At 44.2% G+C, this 21,460-nt stretch overlaps 6 non-coding genes and 1 pseudogene across 6 annotated transcripts; all 7 read right to left on the bottom strand.

The window, feature by feature from the left end:
* Positions 1 to 3,331: 3,331 nt before the first annotated feature.
* LOC130298655 (U2 spliceosomal RNA) lies at positions 3,332 to 3,522 on the bottom strand. The gene has a single exon (XR_008849981.1). It is a non-coding gene; the product is annotated as a U2 spliceosomal RNA (small nuclear RNA).
* A 2,083-nt stretch (positions 3,523 to 5,605) lies between these two features.
* On the bottom strand, positions 5,606 to 5,796 carry LOC130298663 (U2 spliceosomal RNA). The gene has a single exon (XR_008849989.1). It is a non-coding gene; the product is annotated as a U2 spliceosomal RNA (small nuclear RNA).
* Positions 5,797 to 7,888: 2,092 nt separating this feature from the next.
* On the bottom strand, positions 7,889 to 8,079 carry LOC130298659 (U2 spliceosomal RNA). The gene has a single exon (XR_008849985.1). It is a non-coding gene; the product is annotated as a U2 spliceosomal RNA (small nuclear RNA).
* Positions 8,080 to 10,183: 2,104 nt separating this feature from the next.
* On the bottom strand, positions 10,184 to 10,374 carry LOC130298654 (U2 spliceosomal RNA). Its single transcript, XR_008849980.1, has one exon. It is a non-coding gene; the product is annotated as a U2 spliceosomal RNA (small nuclear RNA).
* A 2,086-nt stretch (positions 10,375 to 12,460) lies between these two features.
* Positions 12,461 to 12,651, bottom strand: LOC130298662 (U2 spliceosomal RNA). Its single transcript, XR_008849988.1, has one exon. It is a non-coding gene; the product is annotated as a U2 spliceosomal RNA (small nuclear RNA).
* A 2,094-nt stretch (positions 12,652 to 14,745) lies between these two features.
* Positions 14,746 to 14,936, bottom strand: LOC130298657 (U2 spliceosomal RNA). Its single transcript, XR_008849983.1, has one exon. It is a non-coding gene; the product is annotated as a U2 spliceosomal RNA (small nuclear RNA).
* A 2,090-nt stretch (positions 14,937 to 17,026) lies between these two features.
* LOC130298678 (U2 spliceosomal RNA) lies at positions 17,027 to 17,238 on the bottom strand (annotated as a pseudogene).
* Positions 17,239 to 21,460: the final 4,222 nt, after the last annotated feature.

Genomic DNA, 21,460 nt, shown 5'->3' with positions numbered 1-21,460 from the left:
CCCTCCTCCTCCCCCACAATTGGGTTTGGACATTCAATATCATCCATAGCCTCTTCACTAGAAAGAACATCACCATACACTGTCTCAATTTTCTCCACCACTTTCACTTTTTTTGCTTTTTTCTTTTTCACCAAGGTAAATTCACCTCCCACACCTGTCTCCTCACCAGTCACAGCAGTGGAAACACCCTCCTCCCCTGACCTCTCCTGAGTGCTAATGTGCTCCACTATCACAGAACTTTCCTCAGCCACCTGTGCCACATTAACACTCACACTCACACTCTCACCAACTCCAGGAACAAACCTCCCTCCCCCTTTTTCTCTTTGTTCTCCTCTATTCCCAGCTGCATCAGCATAACTTCTCTTCTTTTTATACCACATATCACAGCCTCTTGCCAAATGTTCCTCACTTCCACAGATATCACATGTCTTCTTCTCTGTACAGATACTTGCTTCATGACCAGTTTTCCCACAATTTCTGCAACATTCTCCTTTCTCAGGGCAATAATCCTGCACATGGCCATAGGCATGGCACTTTCTACAATATTGCAACTGGCCTTCATAAAAGCAGAAACCTCTCTCTCCTCCGATAGAAAACACCTGTGGTATGCTCTTCCTTCCATCTTGCATTCCTTCATCTTTTTTAAATTTTACAATAAACTTTCTCTTACAATTAAAGTACCCAAACTTGTTCTTAAGTCTTCCTATAAATTTCACTTCCTCGCAATACCGGAACAAAAAGTTTGTAACCATTTCATCAGAAACCTTAGGATTATACATGTGGACAATTACTACCTTTGTTGTATTCATAAATAACGGTTCCACTTTAATCTTCTTCATTATAGCAGGCTCACTTTTCCTTTTCATTTCTTCAAGATCCATATAGACTCTCTGGCAAATCTCAGAACCACAAAAAGTAATATCATAAATTCCTTGTCTAGGAAAATCCTGTATAGCCAATACATTCCATACCTGTAGGTAATCAAGCTTGCGAAGAATCTCCAAAACGATTTGGTCAAGTCCGATCGTCCCCCGGTGCTCGCCAGGAACATAGATCCGCACCGTGTCCTCAAGTCCACGCGCCTTCTCGCTCATTTTTGCAGGTAAAACCCACGATCGCAGCTCAGCAACAATCCAGGGCCCCCCGTAAAGAGGGCCCCGATCACCACTCCTTTCAACCCGAACCACGCACAGAAATCCACACGTGATCTTAGCCAAAAGGCCGAGAAGCGATAACCGTGAAAGGGGCGGGCCCAACAAGGTGCCCTTCATGGGCACTATCACTGCTTGCTGTCAGGGAGGCTGCCAGACAATTTTCCATGCACACTCTGGGCTGGGGGGCAGTCAACCACCAGTACACACAGCAGAACCTAAACCCATACCATTATTGCTAAGCAGCAAGACAGGGGCCCATTGCACTCCCACGGGGCCTTTTTAAATGCAATCCATAACCCGGATTTGCCAGGAACCCTTCTTACTCCTCCTACTTGCATGTGACACTGGGCTTAGGATCTGCATAGGAAACACACACACAAGCACACACCTACCTTTGTTGCCTGCAGATGCCTCCTTGGCTGTCCCCAAACGGTATCAAACCAACACCCACGGGAAGCTGTAAGCATAGAGGACATGCCTGCACCCCATTGGACTTACCTGTGTGGGTTAAACCCGGGTTATTTGACAACCTATGGCGGTGATGGTTCTGCTCAGGCAGAGCAGTGCTGATGCTCCTCATAAAGCTGTCGCTGCTGTGAAGGTTCTAGGTGACATCACAAATCCCTATGGTTACATACACAACAAAGCTGGGTTGTTGTTGTTTACACTCTGCAAGGCCTGTGGAAGTGAGTGACATCATAGCACTGTAGTTCTGAGGGTTCTAGATGGATGCAACAATCTCCTGTTGCTTCTATGAAGGCCATAATAGACGACATCACCAAACAGCTCCATAGTCACATACACAGCAAAGGAGAGATGTTGTTTACACCTAGTGATGTCAGTGGTATTGAGTGACATCACAGCACAGTGCTAAGGCTCCTGGGCCTGGACACAGCAGCGGCTGCAATATCTCAACGGTGAATACGTTTATATATATGTGTGTGTGTGTGCGCGTATATATATATATATATATATATATATATATATATATATATATATATATATTTCTCCGCCGAAATCACTTTTAAACCCATTTCCACCTTTTTTTCCCTTCTCTTCCTCTTACTTTTTTTTCAAGTTTTTTTACGTTTTTCTCCTTTTCGCCTCTTTTCTGGGCGTATTATTCTTCTTTTTCTTCTTTTTTTTCGTCTAATGCATACCCCATCAGTGCAGCAATGCTTATTCAATACCGCCAGCAGATGGAGACACTGGGGGATAATTTTCTAAGGATTTATACTGATTTTTCCTGTCTGAATTTGTCGCACAGAAAGTTGCAGGCCAAATATGTGTGACATTTCTGCGACTTTAGCTTCTAGAGCATTTTTACAACATTATACATAGGTGCTGAATACATAAAAAGCGACTGTTCAGCGACAGACAAGTCGCATCGGCTAAAAGTAGGCCAGAATGTCAGTCCATGTTGGAGCAGGTTTAGATACAGTCTAAAGTATAGATCTCAAAGTCTGTGCACAGAATTTAGCAAGGGCCTCGCACCTTCTGATGCATCAGGTAGGTGCACAATAGCATAGCCTAACCCTCTGTACTTTGGTCTATATTGATGCGGGACATAGACAGCCAGCTGATGACCAATCCATTAGTGCAATGGATGGCTGGAAGCATTTGTCTTTGCCTTTGCAATACCACAGAAGCAATGCATGGTCAATGTACAGCAATGACACACCTGTGTGAACAGCCAGGAGACCCCCCCCCCCCCATGTTATGTTACATAGTTACATAGTTAGTACGGTCGAAAAAAGACATATGTCCATCAAGTTCAACCAGGGAATTAAGGGGTAGGGGTGTGGCGCGATATTGGGGAAGGGATGAGATTTTATATTTCTTCATAAGCATTAATCTTATTTTGTCAATTAGGAACATTCAGCACCCACCCGCTATCAAGGCAGCTGCCTATCATGTCATGCCCTACCTGCACAGGTGTGCTGGCTACTCAAATGATCCAATTAAGGAGGCCATTTAGTCAGCAGCAGCAGAAGTCCTGTGCCTGGACGCTCCAACAGCGGCCAGACACAAGCAGAAGCAGAAGCAGCAGAAGCAGCAGCAGCACCACCTTTTGTTTTTTGGCTGCAGCAGCAGCAAGGCCCACAGGGCTGGCTAGCTGGCTAGCCAGCAAGCAGGTAGCAATGAAAGTAGGAATCTTTCTTTTTAACCCTGTAAGGGGGTGGTGCACTGTACCCGAAGATACTGCCATATCGGGTCAATGCATAGGGCGACGGAAGCAAGCTTCGAAATCGGCCCCCGTTCTCAAAAATCCATTTAATATATGGTCCCCAGATAGGGGACGTATCAGATATTAAACTGATAAGAACAGATACTACACTTGATCTTAGCCAAAAGGCCGAGAAGCGATAACCGTGAAAGGGGCGGGCCCAACAAGGTGCCCTTCATGGGCACTATCACTGCTTGCTGTCAGGGAGGCTGCCAGACAATTTTCCATGCACACTCTGGGCTGGGGGGCAGTCAACCACCAGTACACACAGCAGAACCTAAACCCATACCATTATTGCTAAGCAGCAAGACAGGGGCCCATTGCACTCCCACGGGGCCTTTTTAAATGCAATCCATAACCCGGATTTGCCAGGAACCCTTCTTACTCCTCCTACTTGCATGTGACACTGGGCTTAGGATCTGCATAGGAAACACACACACAAGCACACACCTACCTTTGTTGCCTGCAGATGCCTCCTTGGCTGTCCCCAAACGGTATCAAACCAACACCCACGGGAAGCTGTAAGCATAGAGGACATGCCTGCACCCCATTGGACTTACCTGTGTGGGTTAAACCCGGGTTATTTGACAACCTATGGCGGTGATGGTTCTGCTCAGGCAGAGCAGTGCTGATGCTCCTCATAAAGCTGTCGCTGCTGTGAAGGTTCTAGGTGACATCACAAATCCCTATGGTTACATACACAACAAAGCTGGGTTGTTGTTGTTTACACTCTGCAAGGCCTGTGGAAGTGAGTGACATCATAGCACTGTAGTTCTGAGGGTTCTAGATGGATGCAACAATCTCCTGTTGCTTCTATGAAGGCCATAATAGACGACATCACCAAACAGCTCCATAGTCACATACACAGCAAAGGAGAGATGTTGTTTACACCTAGTGATGTCAGTGGTATTGAGTGACATCACAGCACAGTGCTAAGGCTCCTGGGCCTGGACACAGCAGCGGCTGCAATATCTCAACGGAGAATACGTTTATATATATGTGTGTGTGTGCGCGTATATATATATATATATATATATATATATATATATTTTTCTCCGCCGAAATCACTTTTAAACCCATTTCCACCTTTTTTTCCCTTCTCTTCCTCTTACTTTTTTTTCACGTTTTTTTACGTTTTTCTCCTTTTCGCCTCTTTTCTGGGCGTATTATTCTTCTTTTTCTTCTTTTTTTTCGTCTAATGCATACCCCATCAGTGCAGCAATGCTTATTCAATACCGCCAGCAGATGGAGACACTGGGGGATAATTTTCTAAGGATTTATACTGATTTTTCCTGTCTGAATTTGTCGCACAGAAAGTTGCAGGCCAAATATGTGTGACATTTCTGCGACTTTAGCTTCTAGAGCATTTTTACAACATTATACATAGGTGCTGAATACATAAAAAGCGACTGTTCAGCGACAGACAAGTCGCATCGGCTGAAAGTAGGCCAGAATGTCAGTCCATGTTGGAGCAGGTTTAGATACAGTCTAAAGTATAGATCTCAAAGTCTGTGCACAGAATTTAGCAAGGGCCTCGCACCTTCTGATGCATCAGGTAGGTGCACAATAGCATAGCCTAACCCTCTGTACTTTGGTCTATATTGATGCGGGACATAGACAGCCAGCTGATGACCAATCCATTAGTGCAATGGATGGCTGGAAGCATTTGTCTTTGCCTTTGCAATACCACAGAAGCAATGCATGGTCAATGTACAGCAATGACACACCTGTGTGAACAGCCAGGAGACCCCCCCCCCCCCCATGTTATGTTACATAGTTACATAGTTAGTACGGTCGAAAAAAGACATATGTCCATCAAGTTCAACCAGGGAATTAAGGGGTAGGGGTGTGGCGCGATATTGGGGAAGGGATGAGATTTTATATTTCTTCATAAGCATTAATCTTATTTTGTCAATTAGGAACATTCAGCACCCACCCGCTATCAAGGCAGCTGCCTATCATGTCATGCCCTACCTGCACAGGTGTGCTGGCTACTCAAATGATCCAATTAAGGAGGCCGTTTAGTCAGCAGCAGCAGAAGTCCTGTGCCTGGACGCTCCAACAGCGGCCAGACACAAGCAGAAGCAGAAGCAGCAGAAGCAGCAGCAGCACCACCTTTTGTTTTTTGGCTGCAGCAGCAGCAAGGCCCACAGGGCTGGCTAGCTGGCTAGCCAGCAAGCAGGTAGCAATGAAAGTAGGAATCTTTCTTTTTAACCCTGTAAGGGGGTGGTGCACTGTACCCGAAGATACTGCCATATCGGGTCAATGCATAGGGCGACGGAAGCAAGCTTCGAAATCGGCCCCCGTTCTCAAAAATCCATTTAATATATGGTCCCCAGATAGGGGACGTATCAGATATTAAACTGATAAGAACAGATACTACACTTGATCTTAGCCAAAAGTCCGAGAAGCGATAACTGTGAAAGGGGCGGGCCCAACAAGGTGCCCTTCATGGGCACTATCACTGCTTGCTGTCAGGGAGGCTGCCAGACAATTTTCCATGCACACTCTGGGCTGGGGGGCAGTCAACCACCAGTACACACAGCAGAACCTAAACCCATACCATTATTGCTAAGCAGCAAGACAGGGGCCCATTGCACTCCCACGGGGCCTTTTTAAATGCAATCCATAACCCGGATTTGCCAGGAACCCTTCTTACTCCTCCTACTTGCATGTGACACTGGGCTTAGGATCTGCATAGGAAACACACACACAAGCACACACCTACCTTTGTTGCCTGCAGATGCCTCCTTGGCTGTCCCCAAACGGTATCAAACCAACACCCACGGGAAGCTGTAAGCATAGAGGACATGCCTGCACCCCATTGGACTTACCTGTGTGGGTTAAACCCGGGTTATTTGACAACCTATGGCGGTGATGGTTCTGCTCAGGCAGAGCAGTGCTGATGCTCCTCATAAAGCTGTCGCTGCTGTGAAGGTTCTAGGTGACATCACAAATCCCTATGGTTACATACACAACAAAGCTGGGTTGTTGTTGTTTACACTCTGCAAGGCCTGTGGAAGTGAGTGACATCATAGCACTGTAGTTCTGAGGGTTCTAGATGGATGCAACAATCTCCTGTTGCTTCTATGAAGGCCATAATAGACGACATCACCAAACAGCTCCATAGTCACATACACAGCAAAGGAGAGATGTTGTTTACACCTAGTGATGTCAGTGGTATTGAGTGACATCACAGCACAGTGCTAAGGCTCCTGGGCCTGGACACAGCAGCGGCTGCAATATCTCAACGGAGAATACGTTTATATATATGTGTGTGTGTGTGCGTATATATATATATATATATATATATATATATATATATATATATATATATTTCTCCGCCGAAATCACTTTTAAACCCATTTCCACCTTTTTTTCCCTTCTCTTCCTCTTACTTTTTTTTCACGTTTTTTTACGTTTTTCTCCTTTTCGCCTCTTTTCTGGGCGTATTATTCTTCTTTTTCTTCTTTTTTTTCGTCTAATGCATACCCCATCAGTGCAGCAATGCTTATTCAATACCGCCAGCAGATGGAGACACTGGGGGATAATTTTCTAAGGATTTATACTGATTTTTCCTGTCTGAATTTGTCGCACAGAAAGTTGCAGGCCAAATATGTGTGACATTTCTGCGACTTTAGCTTCTAGAGCATTTTTACAACATTATACATAGGTGCTGAATACATAAAAAGCGACTGTTCAGCGACAGACAAGTCGCATCGGCTGAAAGTAGGCCAGAATGTCAGTCCATGTTGGAGCAGGTTTAGATACAGTCTAAAGTATAGATCTCAAAGTCTGTGCACAGAATTTAGCAAGGGCCTCGCACCTTCTGATGCATCAGGTAGGTGCACAATAGCATAGCCTAACCCTCTGTACTTTGGTCTATATTGATGCGGGACATAGACAGCCAGCTGATGACCAATCCATTAGTGCAATGGATGGCTGGAAGCATTTGTCTTTGCCTTTGCAATACCACAGAAGCAATGCATGGTCAATGTACAGCAATGACACACCTGTGTGAACAGCCAGGAGACCCCCCCCCCCATGTTATGTTACATAGTTACATAGTTAGTACGGTCGAAAAAAGACATATGTCCATCAAGTTCAACCAGGGAATTAAGGGGTAGGGGTGTGGCGCGATATTGGGGAAGGGATGAGATTTTATATTTCTTCATAAGCATTAATCTTATTTTGTCAATTAGGAACATTCAGCACCCACCCGCTATCAAGGCAGCTGCCTATCATGTCATGCCCTACCTGCACAGGTGTGCTGGCTACTCAAATGATCCAATTAAGGAGGCCATTTAGTCAGCAGCAGCAGAAGTCCTGTGCCTGGACGCTCCAACAGCGGCCAGACACAAGCAGAAGCAGAAGCAGCAGAAGCAGCAGCAGCACCACCTTTTGTTTTTTGGCTGCAGCAGCAGCAAGGCCCACAGGGCTGGCTAGCTGGCTAGCCAGCAAGCAGGTAGCAATGAAAGTAGGAATCTTTCTTTTTAACCCTGTAAGGGGGTGGTGCACTGTACCCGAAGATACTGCCATATCGGGTCAATGCATAGGGCGACGGAAGCAAGCTTTGAAATCGGCCCCCGTTCTCAAAAATCCATTTAATATATGGTCCCCAGATAGGGGACGTATCAGATATTAAACTGATAAGAACAGATACTACACTTGATCTTAGCCAAAAGGCCGAGAAGCGATAACCGTGAAAGGGGCGGGCCCAACAAGGTGCCCTTCATGGGCACTATCACTGCCTGCTGTCAGGGAGGCTGCCAGACAATTTTCCATGCACACTCTGGGCTGGGGGGCAGTCAACCACCAGTACACACAGCAGAACCTAAACCCATACCATTATTGCTAAGCAGCAAGACAGGGGCCCATTGCACTCCCACGGGGCCTTTTTAAATGCAATCCATAACCCGGATTTGCCAGGAACCCTTCTTACTCCTCCTACTTGCATGTGACACTGGGCTTAGGATCTGCATAGGAAACACACACACAAGCACACACCTACCTTTGTTGCCTGCAGATGCCTCCTTGGCTGTCCCCAAACGGTATCAAACCAACACCCACGGGAAGCTGTAAGCATAGAGGACATGCCTGCACCCCATTGGACTTACCTGTGTGGGTTAAACCCGGGTTATTTGACAACCTATGGCGGTGATGGTTCTGCTCAGGCAGAGCAGTGCTGATGCTCCTCATAAAGCTGTCGCTGCTGTGAAGGTTCTAGGTGACATCACAAATCCCTATGGTTACATACACAACAAAGCTGGGTTGTTGTTGTTTACACTCTGCAAGGCCTGTGGAAGTGAGTGACATCATAGCACTGTAGTTCTGAGGGTTCTAGATGGATGCAACAATCTCCTGTTGCTTCTATGAAGGCCATAATAGACGACATCACCAAACAGCTCCATAGTCACATACACAGCAAGGAGAGATGTTGTTTACACCTAGTGATGTCAGTGGTATTGAGTGACATCACAGCACAGTGCTAAGGCTCCTGGGCCTGGACACAGCAGCGGCTGCAATATCTCAACGGAGAATACGTTTATATATATGTGTGTGTGTGCGCTTATATATATATATATATATATATATATATATATATATATATATATATATATATATATTCTCCGCCGAAATCACTTTTAAACCCATTTCCACCTTTTTTTCCCTTTTCTTCCTCTTACTTTTTTTTCACGTTTTTTTACGTTTTTCTCCTTTTCGCCTCTTTTCTGGGCGTATTATTCTTCTTTTTCTTCTTTTTTTTCGTCTAATGCATACCCCATCAGTGCAGCAATGCTTATTCAATACCGCCAGCAGATGGAGACACTGGGGGATAATTTTCTAAGGATTTATACTGATTTTTCCTGTCTGAATTTGTCGCACAGAAAGTTGCAGGCCAAATATGTGTGACATTTCTGCGACTTTAGCTTCTAGAGCATTTTTACAACATTATACATAGGTGCTGAATACATAAAAAGCGACTGTTCAGCGACAGACAAGTCGCATCGGCTGAAAGTAGGCCAGAATGTCAGTCCATGTTGGAGCAGGTTTAGATACAGTCTAAAGTATAGATCTCAAAGTCTGTGCACAGAATTTAGCAAGGGCCTCGCACCTTCTGATGCATCAGGTAGGTGCACAATAGCATAGCCTAACCCTCTGTACTTTGGTCTATATTGATGCGGGACATAGACAGCCAGCTGATGACCAATCCATTAGTGCAATGGATGGCTGGAAGCATTTGTCTTTGCCTTTGCAATACCACAGAAGCAATGCATGGTCAATGTACAGCAATGACACACCTGTGTGAACAGCCAGGAGACCCCCCCCCCCCCCCCCATGTTATGTTACATAGTTACATAGTTAGTACGGTCGAAAAAAGACATATGTCCATCAAGTTCAACCAGGGAATTAAGGGGTAGGGGTGGGGCGCGATATTGGGGAAGGGATGAGATTTTATATTTCTTCATAAGCATTAATCTTATTTTGTCAATTAGGAACATTCAGCACCCACCCGCTATCAAGGCAGCTGCCTATCATGTCATGCCCTACCTGCACAGGTGTGCTGGCTACTCAAATGATCCAATTAAGGAGGCCATTTAGTCAGCAGCAGCAGAAGTCCTGTGCCTGGACGCTCCAACAGCGGCCAGACACAAGCAGAAGCAGAAGCAGCAGAAGCAGCAGCAGCACCACCTTTTGTTTTTTGGCTGCAGCAGCAGCAAGGCCCACAGGGCTGGCTAGCTGGCTAGCCAGCAAGCAGGTAGCAATGAAAGTAGGAATCTTTCTTTTTAACCCTGTAAGGGGGTGGTGCACTGTACCCGAAGATACTGCCATATCGGGTCAATGCATAGGGCGACGGAAGCAAGCTTCGAAATCGGCCCCCGTTCTCAAAAATCCATTTAATATATGGTCCCCAGATAGGGGACGTATCAGATATTAAACTGATAAGAACAGATACTACACTTGATCTTAGCCAAAAGGCCGAGAAGCGATAACCGTGAAAGGGGCGGGCCCAACAAGGTGCCCTTCATGGGCACTATCACTGCTTGCTGTCAGGGAGGCTGCCAGACAATTTTCCATGCACACTCTGGGCTGGGGGGCAGTCAACCACCAGTACACACAGCAGAACCTAAACCCATACCATTATTGCTAAGCAGCAAAACAGGGGCCCATTGCACTCCCACGGGGCCTTTTTAAATGCAATCCATAACCCGGATTTGCCAGGAACCCTTCTTACTCCTCCTACTTGCATGTGACACTGGGCTTAGGATCTGCATAGGAAACACACACACAAGCACACACCTACCTTTGTTGCCTGCAGATGCCTCCTTGGCTGTCCCCAAACGGTATCAAACCAACACCCACGGGAAGCTGTAAGCATAGAGGACATGCCTGCACCCCATTGGACTTACCTGTGTGGGTTAAACCCGGGTTATTTGACAACCTATGGCGGTGATGGTTCTGCTCAGGCAGAGCAGTGCTGATGCTCCTCATAAAGCTGTCGCTGCTGTGAAGGTTCTAGGTGACATCACAAATCCCTATGGTTACATACACAACAAAGCTGGGTTGTTGTTGTTTACACTCTGCAAGGCCTGTGGAAGTGAGTGACATCATAGCACTGTAGTTCTGAGGGTTCTAGATGGATGCAACAATCTCCTGTTGCTTCTATGAAGGCCATAATAGACGACATCACCAAACAGCTCCATAGTCACATACACAGCAAAGGAGAGATGTTGTTTACACCTAGTGATGTCAGTGGTATTGAGTGACATCACAGCACAGTGCTAAGGCTCCTGGGCCTGGACACAGCAGCGGCTGCAATATCTCAACGGAGAATACGTTTATATATATGTGTGTGTGTGCGCGTATATATATATATATATATATATATATATATATATATATATATATATATATATTTCTCCGCCGAAATCACTTTTAAACCCATTTCCACCTTTTTTTCCCTTCTCTTCCTCTTACTTTTTTTTCAAGTTTTTTTTACGTTTTTCTCCTTTTCGCCTCTTTTCTGGGCGTATTATTCTTCTTTTTCTTCTTTTTTTTCGTCTAATGCATACCCCATCAGTGCAGCAATGCTTATTCAATACCGCCAGCAGATGGAGACACTGGGGGATAATTTTCTAAGGATTTATACTGATTTTTCCTGTCTGAATTTGTCGCACAGAAAGTTGCAGGCCAAATATGTGTGACATTTCTGCGACTTTAGCTTCTAGAGCATTTTTACAACATTATACATAGGTGCTGAATACATAAAAAGCGACTGTTCAGCGACAGACAAGTCGCATCGGCTGAAAGTAGGCCAGAATGTCAGTCCATGTTGGAGCAGGTTTAGATACAGTCTAAAGTATAGATCTCAAAGTCTGTGCACAGAATTTAGCAAGGGCCTCGCACCTTCTGATGCATCAGGTAGGTGCACAATAGCATAGCCTAACCCTCTGTACTTTGGTCTATATTGATGCGGGACATAGACAGCCAGCTGATGACCAATCCATTAGTGCAATGGATGGCTGGAAGCATTTGTCTTTGCCTTTGCAATACCACAGAAGCAATGCATGGTCAATGTACAGCAATGACACACCTGTGTGAACAGCCAGGAGACCCCCCCCCCCCCCCATGTTATGTTACATAGTTACATAGTTAGTACGGTCGAAAAAAGACATATGTCCATCAAGTTCAACCAGGGAATTAAGGGGTAGGGGTGTGGCGCGATATTGGGGAAGGGATGAGATTTTATATTTCTTCATAAGCATTAATCTTATTTTGTCAATTAGGAACATTCAGCACCCACCCGCTATCAAGGCAGCTGCCTATCATGTCATGCCCTACCTGCACAGGTGTGCTGGCTACTCAAATGATCCAATTAAGGAGGCCATTTAGTCAGCAGCAGCAGAAGTCCTGTGCCTGGACGCTCCAACAGCGGCCAGACACAAGCAGAAGCAGCAGCAGCACCACCTTTTGTTTTTTGGCTGCAGCAGCAGCAAGGCCCACAGGGCTGGCTAGCTGGCTAGCCAGCAAGCAGGTAGCAATGAAAGTAGGAATCTTTCTTTTTAACCCTGTAAGGGGGTGGTGCACTGTACCCGAAGATACTGCCATATCGGGTCAATGCATAGGGCGACGGAAGCAAGCTTCGAAATCGGCCCCCGTTCTCAAAAATCCATTTAATATATGGTCCCCAGATAGGGGACGTATCAGATATTAAACTGATAAGAACAGATACTACACTTGATCTTAGCCAAAAGTCCGAGAAGCGATAACCGTGAAAGGGGCGGGCCCAACAAGGTGCCCTTCATGGGCACTATCACTGCTTGCTGTCAGGGAGGCTGCCAGACAATTTTCCATGCACACTCTGGGCTGGGGGGCAGTCAACCACCAGTACACACAGCAGAACCTAAACCCATACCATTATTGCTAAGCAGCAAGACAGGGGCCCATTGCACTCCCACGGGGCCTTTTTAAATGCAATCCATAACCCGGATTTGCCAGGAACCCTTCTTACTCCTCCTACTTGCATGTGACACTGGGCTTAGGATCTGCATAGGAAACACACACACAAGCACACACCTACCTTTGTTGCCTGCAGATGCCTCCTTGGCTGTCCCCAAACGGTATCAAACCAACACCCACGGGAAGCTGTAAGCATAGAGGACATGCCTGCACCCCATTGGACTTACCTGTGTGGGTTAAACCCGGGTTATTTGACAACCTATGGCGGTGATGGTTCTGCTCAGGCAGAGCAGTGCTGATGCTCCTCATAAAGCTGTCGCTGCTGTGAAGGTTCTAGGTGACATCACAAATCCCTATGGTTACATACACAACAAAGCTGGGTTGTTGTTGTTTACACTCTGCAAGGCCTGTGGAAGTGAGTGACATCATAGCACTGTAGTTCTGAGGGTTCTAGATGGATGCAACAATCTCCTGTTGCTTCTATGAAGGCCATAATAGACGACATCACCAAACAGCTCCATAGTCACATACACAGCAAAGGAGAGATGTTGTTTACACCTAGTGATGTCAGTGGTATTGAGTGACATCACAGCACAGTGCTAAGGCTCCTGGGCCTGGACACAGCAGCGGCTGCAATATCTCAACGGAGAATACGTTTATATATATGTGTGTGTGTGCGCGTATATATATATATATATATATATATATATATATATATATATATATATATTTCTCCGCCGAAATCACTTTTAAACCCATTTCCACCTTTTTTTCCCTTCTCTTCCTCTTACTTTTTTTTCACGTTTTTTTACGTTTTTCTCCTTTTCGCCTCTTTTCTGGGCGTATTATTCTTCTTTTTCTTCTTTTTTTTCGTCTAATGCATACCCCATCAGTGCAGCAATGCTTATTCAATACCGCCAGCAGATGGAGACACTGGGGGATAATTTTCTAAGGATTTATACTGATTTTTCCTGTCTGAATTTGTCGCACAGAAAGTTGCAGGCCAAATATGTGTGACATTTCTGCGACTTTAGCTTCTAGAGCATTTTTACAACATTATACATAGGTGCTGAATACATAAAAAGCGACTGTTCAGCGACAGACAAGTCGCATCGGCTGAAAGTAGGCCAGAATGTCAGTCCATGTTGGAGCAGGTTTAGATACAGTCTAAAGTATAGATCTCAAAGTCTGTGCACAGAATTTAGCAAGGGCCTCGCACCTTCTGATGCATCAGGTAGGTGCACAATAGCATAGCCTAACCCTCTGTACTTTGGTCTATATTGATGCGGGACATAGACAGCCAGCTGATGACCAATCCATTAGTGCAATGGATGGCTGGAAGCATTTGTCTTTGCCTTTGCAATACCACAGAAGCAATGCATGGTCAATGTACAGCAATGACACACCTGTGTGAACAGCCAGGAGACCCCCCCCCCCCCATGTTATGTTACATAGTTACATAGTTAGTACGGTCGAAAAAAGACATATGTCCATCAAGTTCAACCAGGGAATTAAGGGGTAGGGGTGTGGCGCGATATTGGGGAAGGGATGAGATTTTATATTTCTTCATAAGCATTAATCTTATTTTGTCAATTAGGAACATTCAGCACCCACCCGCTATCAAGGCAGCTGCCTATCATGTCATGCCCTACCTGCACAGGTGTGCTGGCTACTCAAATGATCCAATTAAGGAGGCCATTTAGTCAGCAGCAGCAGAAGTCCTGTGCCTGGACGCTCCAACAGCGGCCAGACACAAGCAGAAGCAGAAGCAGCAGAAGCAGCAGCAGCACCACCTTTTGTTTTTTGGCTGCAGCAGCAGCAAGGCCCACAGGGCTGGCTAGCTGGCTAGCCAGCAAGCAGGTAGCAATGAAAGTAGGAATCTTTCTTTTTAACCCTGTAAGGGGGTGGTGCACTGTACCCGAAGATACTGCCATATCGGGTCAATGCATAGGGCGACGGAAGCAAGCTTCGAAATCGGCCCCCGTTCTCAAAAATCCAATTAATATATGGTCCCCAGATAGGGGACGTATCAGATATTAAACTGATAAGAACAGATACTACACTTGATCTTAGCCAAAAGGCCGAGAAGCGATAACCGTGAAAGGGGCGGGCCCAACAAGGTGCCCTTCATGGGCACTATCACTGCTTGCTGTCAGGGAGGCTGCCAGACAATTTTCCATGCACACTCTGGGCTGGGGGGCAGTCAACCACCAGTACACACAGCAGAACCTAAACCCATACCATTATTGCTAAGCAGCAAGACAGGGGCCCATTGCACTCCCACGGGGCCTTTTTAAATGCAATCCATAACCCGGATTTGCCAGGAACCCTTCTTACTCCTCCTACTTGCATGTGACACTGGGCTTAGGATCTGCATAGGAAACACACACACAAGCACACACCTACCTTTGTTGCCTGCAGATGCCTCCTTGGCTGTCCCCAAACGGTATCAAACCAACACCCACGGGAAGCTGTAAGCATAGAGGACATGCCTGCACCCCATTGGACTTACCTGTGTGGGTTAAACCCGGGTTATTTGACAACCTATGGCGGTGATGGTTCTGCTCAGGCAGAGCAGTGCTGATGCTCCTCATAAAGCTGTCGCTGCTGTGAAGGTTCTAGGTGACATCACAAATCCTTATGGTTACATACACAACAAAGCTGGGTTGTTGTTGTTTACACTCTGCAAGGCCTGTGGAAGTGAGTGACATCATAGCACTGTAGTTCTGACGGTTCTAGATGGATGCAACAATCTCCTGTTGCTTCTATGAAGGCCATAATAGACGACATCACCAAACAGCTCCATAGTCACATACACAGCAAAGGAGAGATGTTGTTTACACCTAGTGATGTCAGTGGTATTGAGTGACATCACAGCACAGTGCTAAGGCTCCTGGGCCTGGACACAGCAGCGGCTGCAATATCTCAACGGAGAATACGTTTATATATATGTGTGTGTGTGCGCGTATATATATATATATATATATATATATATATATATATATATATATTTCTCCGCCGAAATCACTTTTAAACCCATTTCCACCTTTTTTTCCCTTCTCTTCCTCTTACTTTTTTTTCACGTTTTTTTACGTTTTTCTCCTTTTCGCCTCTTTTCTGGGCGTATTATTCTTCTTTTTCTTCTTTTTTTTCGTCTAATGCATACCCCATCAGTGCAGCAATGCTTATTCAATACCGCCAGCAGATGGAGACACTGGGGGATAATTTTCTAAGGATTTATACTGATTTTTCCTGTCTGAATTTGTCGCACAGAAAGTTGCAGGCCAAATATGTGTGACATTTCTGCGACTTTAGCTTCTAGAGCATTTTTACAACATTATACATAGGTGCTGAATACATAAAAAGCGACTGTTCAGCGACAGACAAGTCGCATCGGCTGAAAGTAGGCCAGAATGTCAGTCCATGTTGGAGCAGGTTTAGATACAGTCTAAAGTATAGATCTCAAAGTCTGTGCACAGAATTTAGCAAGGGCCTCGCACCTTCTGATGCATCAGGTAGGTGCACAATAGCATAGCCTAACCCTCTGTACTTTGGTCTATATTGATGCGGGACATAGACAGCCAGCTGATGACCAATCCATTAGTGCAATGGATGGCTGGAAGCATTTGTCTTTGCCTTTGCAATACCACAGAAGCAATGCATGGTCAATGTACAGCAATGACACACCTGTGTGAACAGCCAGGAGACCCCCCCCCCCCCATGTTATGTTACATAGTTACATAGTTAGTACGGTCGAAAAAAGACATATGTCCATCAAGTTCAACCAGGGAATTAAGGGGTAGGGGTGTGGCGCGATATTGGGGAAGGGATGAGATTTTATATTTCTTCATAAGCATTAATCTTATTTTGTCAATTAGGAACATTCAGCACCCACCCGCTATCAAGGCAGCTGCCTATCATGTCATGCCCTACCTGCACAGGTGTGCTGGCTACTCAAATGATCCAATTAAGGAGGCCATTTAGTCAGCAGCAGCAGAAGTCCTGTGCCTGGACGCTCCAACAGCGGCCAGACACAAGCAGAAGCAGAAGCAGCAGAAGCAGCAGCAGCACCACCTTTTGTTTTTTGGCTGCAGCAGCAGCAAGGCCCACAGGGCTGGCTAGCTGGCTAGCCAGCAAGCAGGTAGCAATGAAAGTAGGAATCTTTCTTTTTAACCCTGTAAGGGGGTGGTGCACTGTACCCGAAGATACTGCCATATCGGGTCAATGCATAGGGCGACGGAAGCAAGCTTCGAAATCGGCCCCCGTTCTCAAAAATCCATTTAATATATGGTCCCCAGATAGGGGACGTATCAGATATTAAACTGATAAGAGCAGATTTTTTTTTTTTTTTTTTTTTTTTTTTTTTCCTCAGTTACAGACTATTGTTCAAGCGATCATCAGGTCACCTACCAAAACTCATCACTTCTAAACAAAGTCTGAAAAAACATCATGCGGAAAAATATCTCAATAAGAAAACTATAAGAGAAGCACAAATTCAAAACCTTGATCAGGATACTTACAACTTTCTCCATTCCTTGTATCTCCAAATCTTTTCAGCCTCTTCCTCTCCCATTCTCTTCTTGTCAAATAGAAAAATAATAAACAACCTTCCAAAAAAAAGTCTCTTCAACTCCCTTGGAGAAATACACACATTTTTAAAAACAAGCAGGTTTCTAGAATCCCATAAAACTTCTTTAAAAACAGAAAATACAATCCAGCTTTCACGTGTGTCCTCTCTCCTGCTAAAATCCTGACCAATAAAAATCTTCTCAAAATTAAAATCAACATATCCCGTGATTGCAGAAAAAAACCTCTGTAGAAGCATAAAAAATTCTCTTGCATAAAAACAGTTCCAAAATAAGTGCACTGTATCCTCCCTGCCTCCACAACCCTCTCTTGGACATTTCTCGCTCACTCTTATTCCTCGTCCATTCAGGAAAGCTCTGGTTGGGAGGCAGCCATGAAAAGTCATCCAGTTTACATCTCTCTGTCTATTGGATAATCCTCTAACATTAAAAAAATTCCAGATCTTCATAGACTGAGCAGTAGTGCAGAATGGTACTTCATATAATCTCTCATTTTTTCTTATTTCATTTTCAATTTTCTTTTTCTCAGGTTTTCCCAGGGAACTCAAACCAAATTGATCACTGAAAGACCTGAGAACCACATAGAAGGTAGGTATAACTTGCGCTATTGGTCTCCTCAGATCCTTCTCACACCAGCCCCATTTGGAAAACAACCATCCTGCCAAATACCTGCTCATGTCTGCCACCCAATTATTGCACTGAGACACTTTATAAATTAAAAGAAAGTAATGAGTCTTTAAAAACAGATTAATATCCGGGAAATTATATCCGCCTTTCTTCACGCTCTTCATCACTTCCTCCCTCTTCATCTTTTCCATCTTTGAACCCCAGAAAAAAATAAACAACTTCCTTGTCATCCTTCTGGTCCATAATTTGCCGGGTGGGAAAACCATTGCAGTATATAATAGTAGTGGCAAAATTACTGCCTTTAAAATCAGAACTTTACCTTTAAGGGACAAGTTTCTCAATTTCCAAAAAGATAATTTCTTCTCTATCTTCTCCTCCAACTTCTCATAACTTTTCCCTCCTTTTAGATTTTTTTCAAAAACAACCCCTAACACTTCAATATCTTCCTTCTCATCCACGCCATCCACCACCACTTTTCCTTGCTTTCCAAAATTACTCAATTGGCACTTCCCCCAATTGACTTTCATACCAGCAATACAACAAAAAATCTTTACATGCAAATTCACTCTATTAAGATCAGCTTGGGAAGTGCAAGTAAAAACCACATCATCCATGTAACTTAAAACCTTCAAATTCCTTCCATTACTTCCCGGGATAAAAACACCACTCACACATTTGTCCTTCTGTACATTTTTGAGCAAGGCCTCAATGACACAAATGAATAAAATTGGGGAGAGTGGGCATCCCTGTCGTACTCCTGATAAAATATTAAAACCCGGCCCCACATGTCCATTGACTAAAATCTGACTTGTTGCCCCATAATAAAAACTTTTAATCACAAACAGTAGCTTCTCAGGAATACCCATATGCTTTAAAACCATAAACATAAAATCATGAGCAACTCTGTCATAAGCTTTTTCAAAATCAATGGATTCCACAAAAAGTGCATTCTTATTAAAATTACTATAATAAATAGAGTCTCTTAAAACTAATAAATTATCAGTTATTCTCCTATTTGGCACTGCACAAACTTGGTATTCTCCAACAAGGTGCTCAACTATGTCACTCATCCTGTTCGCCACAATCTTTGCAATGATCTTATAATCTGTATTCAATAATGTGATCGGCCTCCAGTTTTTCAAATCTCTTTCATCACCTTTCTTATGTATCAAGGTAATAACTCCTTTCTTCATAGACTCCGCTAAAATACCTGAGTTAAAAACATATTGCACCACCCGTGTAAAATCTTGCTTTAAAATATGCCAAAAAACTGAATAAAACTCAAAGGGGAGGCCATCACAGCCCGGTGTCTTCCCTTTCGCTGTCTTGTCCAGAGCCTGCTTGATCTCCCCTTCACAAACTTCCTCAATTAAAAATGCACTTTTTCCTTCAGGGACATTATTCTCTAAAATATTACAATAATCATTCATCTCCGTCTCACTGGCTCTGCTCTTATTACTAAAAAGTGTTTCATAAAATCTGCCAATCTCCTTCACCATCTCATCACCAACAACTTCCCCTGTAGGAGTTAAAACAGACTTAAAAACACCCCTAGCATTAAAACATTTTTTAAAGAAATATCTTGTACATTGTTCATTTTCCTCCAAATGTTGAACTTTGGATTTAAAAACAATATTTCTACCTCTTTCCAACAACCTGTTCTTCATCTCAATTTTCACCTTCTCAATTTCCTCCTCCACCTCCACACCAACATGTTTAAACTTAAAGAGAGTTTCTAAACGTGAGATAAGCCTTTCATAACCCCTCCTCTTTTCTTGTGCCCTCCTTATGCAAATGAACTTAAAATACTTAGCAAACTCACTTTTTGCCCAATCCCACCAAGCTAAAACATTACTAAAAACAGATTGTTTAGAAGTACAAGATAAAAAAAAATCTTTAAAACCGGCCATTACTTCTTCATCTTCTAATAGACTTACATTTAATTTCCAGAGCCCTCTACCAAAATGAAAGGACTCTGCAATACTTATTTCTGCCGACACCATCTTATGATCTGAGAAAGTTGACATCATTTGATTGCACCGGACCACCTTAATCCCCTCAGAGACAAGAATGTAATCAATCCGGGATTTACAGCGGCCACTATCTGATATATAGGTGTATCTTTCATCAGTGCTAACCATCAGTCCAACATCAGAATAATGTAAGTCTTGAATAATTTGGTTTAAAACATTTGAAGTAATATCAGTTCTAACCTTAGCAGAGCTCTCACGATCATTGACGGATCTAATGCAGTTAAAATCACCAACAATAATAGTACCATCACGACCAGGAATAAAAAGTTTAAGAGACTCTAAAAATAACACACGTGCCTGTTTTTCTGCTGGCGCATATACATTAAAAACTCTCATTCTCTGGCCTAAAAACTCAAAATTTAAAACCATACAACGACCTGGTACTAAAACTTGGCAATTTAAAACTTTAATGTCCCTGTTACACAATAAAATCCCCACACCTTCATTTTTATTCTCTGTGCATGTAGACCAAAAAGACTGCCCTCTCTTCCATTCATCTACATAAGGTGCAGACTTAATTGCACACTCCTGTAAACAAAATATATCTCCCTTCACATTCTCCAAAAAATCAAAAACTGCTGCTCTTCTGATGGTTGTTCCTATACTCCAAACATTAAGAGTAGCCACAACCAATGCCATTAAAAAGGAAAGAAGGCAATCCATTTTCTTAACATCCATTTTAACTAGAAGTTAGTATTCTGACCTTCAACCTTCCTTAGCAGCATCCCATAGCAATCAGGCGACCCCACTTGAGAGTCCCTGTCCATCATTTTCTCACCTCCATACACAGGATCCGTCTGATCCCCTGACCAACTCCCTTTCTTACACCTTTTACTTTTACCTTGAAAGCCTCCATTTGCATCTTCATCTTCCCCCTCCTCCTCCTCCTTCTCCTCCTCTTCAGATGTTACATTCTCCTCCCCACTAATCACCCTCTGCCCAGGTGTTAGGGATCTCTCACTCTCATTCTCCTGAAACTCCATCCCCTCCTCCTCCCCCACCACTGGGTTTGGGCATTCAAAATCCTCAATTGTTTCTTCACATGGGGGAACCTCCCTACACACAGTCTCCACACTCTCCACCACTTTCTCTTTTTTCCCTTTACGTGCTTTCTTCTTACTGACCTCAGTAAACTCTTCACCAACACCAGTCTCCTCACAATGCACACCAGTGGAGTCACCCTCCTCCCCTTTTCCAGATTTTTCCTGAGTATTCATGTGCTGCACTGTCACACCTGCTGCACTCCCTTTTACAGAGTTCTCGTCAATCACCTGAGTCACCTCAGCATTCACACCAAAAACACGTGGAAATGGCCTTTCTCCTCTTTCCTCTCTTCTATTTCCTGCTGCGTCAGCATAGCTCATTTTCTTT

The sequence above is a fragment of the Hyla sarda genome, unplaced genomic scaffold, assembly GCF_029499605.1.
Source record: "Hyla sarda isolate aHylSar1 unplaced genomic scaffold, aHylSar1.hap1 scaffold_1012, whole genome shotgun sequence".
NCBI classification, from domain to species: domain Eukaryota; kingdom Metazoa; phylum Chordata; class Amphibia; order Anura; family Hylidae; genus Hyla; species Hyla sarda.
This window is presented reverse-complemented; position numbering and strand designations above follow the sequence as displayed.